General features: G+C 37.9%; 1 protein-coding gene across 5 annotated transcripts in view; it reads left to right on the forward strand.

The window, feature by feature from the left end:
• Fam192a (family with sequence similarity 192 member A) overlaps positions 1-4,559 on the forward strand; it is a 35,332-nt gene that overhangs the window by 2,048 nt on the left and 28,725 nt on the right. The window lies entirely within an intron of this gene.

A 4,559-nucleotide genomic window follows, 5' to 3' on the forward strand; every position in this document is an offset into this window, starting at 1 on the left:
TATTGAGGGTCAGATGTTTCCAGGGCTTAGCTGTTGTGAGTTGCTCCTCTATCATAGGGATATGGATGTATTACTATAGTATGATGTCTTTTCAGAACATACCTAGGAAAGGTATAGCTAGGTAAAATGGTGTCTTATTTCTAGTCCACCTCCCCCTGCAATCTCCACACTGATTTTCGTAAAGTTCTAGTAGTTTACAGACCTACCAACAATGTAGCTTTCTCTCCCATTGACATTCATTGTTTTTGTGTGTTCTTGATGGTTGCCTTTCTGACTGGGGTAAGATGGAATGCCAGGTATTTTGATTTGAATTTCACTGATAGCTAAAGAAGTTCAACATTTTTTTACATATGTACTACTTTTGAAAAGTGTCTTTTCAATTCATTTATGCAGTTTGATAGGATCATTTGGGAGAGGTTATTCTTTATGTATTGTAGATATTAATCCTCTATCAAAATTGTAATCAGCAAAAATTTTCTCCCATTCTGTAGATTTGCTCTTCTTTCTGTTCTTTTCTTTGGACAAACTTTTTCATTTGATTAAATCCCACTGAGTGATTTTTGATATTTTCTATCTTATTAGAGTTCTATTCAAGAAATATTTTCCTGGGCCTGTGGCTACAAGTGTTTCCTCTGTGTTACTTTTTAACAGTTTTGAAGTTTTTGTTTTTATATCTAGGTCTTTGATTGGGATCTAGTTTTAATATTATGCGAGTATATATCCAGGTTTCCCAATGCCATTTGTTAAAGTGGCTTTCTCTCCAATCTATGTTTTTGACTATTTTGTGAAGAATTATATGTTTGTAGGTGCTTTTGTTTCATTTGTCTACTGTACATGTCTGCTTTTGTGCCTGTGCCATGTTGTTTTAGTTACTGTAGCTTTGTGGTATAATTTGAAGTAGGTATAGTGATGCCTCCAGCTTTGTTCATTTTGCTTAGGAGTTCTTTAGCTAGTCTGGATCTTCAGATGTCATATGAATTTTAACATTGTCTTTTCTAGTTCTGTGAAGGATGTTATCGGTATTTTATTAGGGTTTGCATTAAATGTAAAGGCTTTTTTTGGGGGGGGGCTGGCTCAGGATGCCTTTAGGGCAGGTCTGGTAAGGCACGAGGATCTGGGGATCAAACCACAGCATCCTGAGCCTGACTGCTTTGTTTAAACAGGCACTTAAACAATTGAGCTAATGAGCAGGCCCCCCTTAAATCTAAAGGTGGTTTTTGGTGATATTTTCATGATATTGGTTCTTCCTATTCAAGAACAAGAGTCCTGTGTGCTTGCCCTGCCCTCAGGGTGTGGTGGGAGGGTAATTGAGACTGGGCGTGGTGGTATGTGTCTGTATTCCCAGCACTTGGGAGACTGTAACCAGGAGGATCACTCTGAGTCCAGTCTACGCAGTGAGGCCCTGTACACCCTGGACACCCTGTCCTAAAATACAAAAAAAAAAAAAAAAAAAAAAAAAGATAGAGAGGTGCCTTTCCATTTTCTAATGCCCTTTTCAATTTCCTCAGAATATCTGTTTGATTGTTACAGGGTCTCACTACGCAGCTTGGACTCATAGTGATCCTCCTGTTTTCAGCCTCCCCAGTGCTGCGATTACAGGTGTGTGCCACTATACCTGGACTCAGTAGCCTGCTCAGCGTGAATAAGAAACTAAAACAGCAGCAGAATCAAAGAAAATTTCCAGGAACTGGAAATGGGGATTGAACGGCAGTCCCTGTGCTTGCCTAAGCTTGCCTAAGCAGGCGTTGTAGTCCACTGAGCTGTCTTGCCAGCCCCAGAATTCTCTAATTTTCATTACAGAGATCTTTTCTTGAGATTGATTCTTAAATATTTTTTTTTTTTTGAAGTATTTTTAGAAGATTTTGTGAATGGAATTGTTGGCCTGATTTCTTTCTCTCTGGGTTCATTGTTGGTGTACAAGAACACTATTGAGATAGCTCAGTGGACTAAGCTTAGGCAAGAACAGGGACAGGGGTTTGATCCCAGGGTCCACTTGCAGCGCTGGCCCCTCCCTCGGCGCATTGAGCTAGCCAACTAGACCTGGTGTGGTGGCACATGCTTGTAATACCAGTGCTGGGGAGGCTGAAAGTAGGATCGCTCTGAGTCCAAGCTGTGTAGTGAGACCCTGCATCAAATACATAATAAAATACTATGTAGTACCAGGTATGGTGGCACACTCCTATAGTCCCAGCCCTCAGGAGACTTAGGCGGGAGGATAGTTGTGAGTTCAAGGCCAGCTTGGTCAAAAAGTGAGCTCATGACCAGCTCTAACTGCATAGCCAGACCCTATCTCAAAAAAATAAAAAAATAAAAACACACTATTGGTTCATATGTGTTGATTTTTCTTTTTTTTTTTTTTTAAATATTTTTTAAAATATTTATTTATTTAATTATTTTGTGTGTGTGTGGCCAGCTCAGCCCACCAGGGGGCGGGGCTGGCTGGCATGTGGTGCTGGGGGATTGAACCGCGGTCCCTGTGCTTTGTTTAGCTTAGCTTGTTCTAAGTAGGTGCTTTAGACCACTGAGCCATCTCACCAGCCCTGTGTTGATTTTTCTATCCTGTAGAATTTTTTAAGGTTGTTTTATCATTGTTTTTGGTTTTATGTATTTTTCAAAAAGTAGTACTGGAATTGAGCCCAGGCCCTTTACACTGAGCTACACCCTGTTGGCATTTTTTACATTTTTAAAAATTTTGGGACAGAGTACTGCTAGACTGCCCAGGCCGGGATCAGACTTGTAATCCTCCTGCCTCCGTCTCTGGTTTTTTGCATTTTTATTATGGTGTGTCAAACTGTCATTAGTTTTTGTACAGTTTGTTTGGTATATATTTATTAAACTTTTTGGGTGTAGATTAGATTCTTTCAATAGTTCCTTAAAATTCTTTAGCTGTTTTCCATATATTTCTTCTGCCCCACTAGCTCTTCCTTCCTTACTAATTCAATGGACATTTTCTCTTTATTCTGTATTCCTGTTTCTTCTTTTCCATACTACATTCTGGGAAATTCCTTCATTAACTCTTTCTTATTTCCAATCTATTACTGAACTCATCCACTGAGATGTTAAATTCAGTTACTTGATTTTTAATTTATCATTTTTTGTTGTGCTGGAGATTGAATGCCAGGCCTCTTTGCGTATGTCAGAAAAGTGCTGTACCACTGAGCCACACCCCTAGAATTTTTTAGTTCCTGGAAATTTTATTTGGTTCTGCTGCTGTTTTAGTTTCTTATTCCCTAGTATTTTATTTCGAGGTTTGATTTTTATTTCCTTACAGATGCTATGCACAGTATTTTATAATTCATATGTTTAGTTCCACAATCTAAATTCTCTTTGGGTCTATTTATAGTGTCCCTTATTCTTGATGTTTTGCATTTCACCTTTACATTGAGGATGTAGTTTTTTGGTACCAGATTATGAAGGAGATGTACATGGATGGTTATATCTGAGGTAGACACCAGGCTTTAACTTTTGTTAATGTTATTTTTAATGGCATCAATGCTATAGCTTTCAGGTCAGAGACATTCTTACTCAAGATGAAATCCATTTTGAATATTGTGCTTAATTTCTGATTTTTAGCCTTCACCTAGATTATTTTTTCCAAATTTTTTACTATCTTGTTAGTTTTTCTATTTAAGAATTATTTTTGAAAGTTTTTCTATCATTTGTACCCTGAAGTAGAGGATTAATCACAAATTATCTGGCTCACTTTATCCAGAAATGAAGGTTTCCTTTCATGTGATTTTTAGAATATGAAATTTGTGATTTTCTGTAGTCTTAAAGTTAATTTTTCTTATAAAACTCACATGACTTCACTGTGCAGTGTTACACCTCATATAAAAATTAATCCTCCCAAAGTCTTTTAGACTTTCTTTTGTGAACTCTAGTGCTTAGCTTCTACTGTTATACCATTATACCATTAACCTGGGACTCACAGATGAAAGAAATAGCAATTGTTTTCTAAAAGTGCAAAACCTGGCCATCTAGGAACTTAGAGCTCATAGTTCTACATTCAACTGACATTTTCTAGTGTAGTTTTGATTACAAGCTGTTTTGCCATCTGGGCTGGCTTTAGAAACGCACACAGTGAAACATGTCACTAACCTCACCTCTACCCTTTTCAGGTTAACTCTTCCCTAAGATTACATTTTAAAAAGTCTTTACAGTCTGTGAATATTGTTTTGTCTTGTTTTGAGACAGTGTCTCACTATGTTGTTGAGGGTAGCTTTGAACTCCACTGTTGTAGCCCAAACTGGCCTTGAACTTAATGAGATCCTCCCCCTGGATGCCCCAGCATCCCCAGTGCTGGGATTATAGGCATGTACCACCACACCCAGCATTTTTTTTGAGCAAATCTTAACAGAAGACCTATATGCAGGTACAGTGTACAATGCTACATAACTAAGCTGGCACTCTACTTTTTAGTGAGAGGAATTTGCACTCAGTAAGAGGTAAGCCTGGCATGTATGTAAATCAGTTTCGATTCTTTCTTTCTTTCTTTCTTTCTTTCTTTCTTTCTTTCTTTCTCTTTCTTTCTTTCTTTCTTTCTTTCTTTCTTTCTTTCT

Source organism: Octodon degus, unplaced genomic scaffold, assembly GCF_000260255.1.
Source record: "Octodon degus isolate 3935 unplaced genomic scaffold, OctDeg1.0 scaffold00011, whole genome shotgun sequence".
In the NCBI taxonomy this organism is placed as follows: domain Eukaryota; kingdom Metazoa; phylum Chordata; class Mammalia; order Rodentia; family Octodontidae; genus Octodon; species Octodon degus.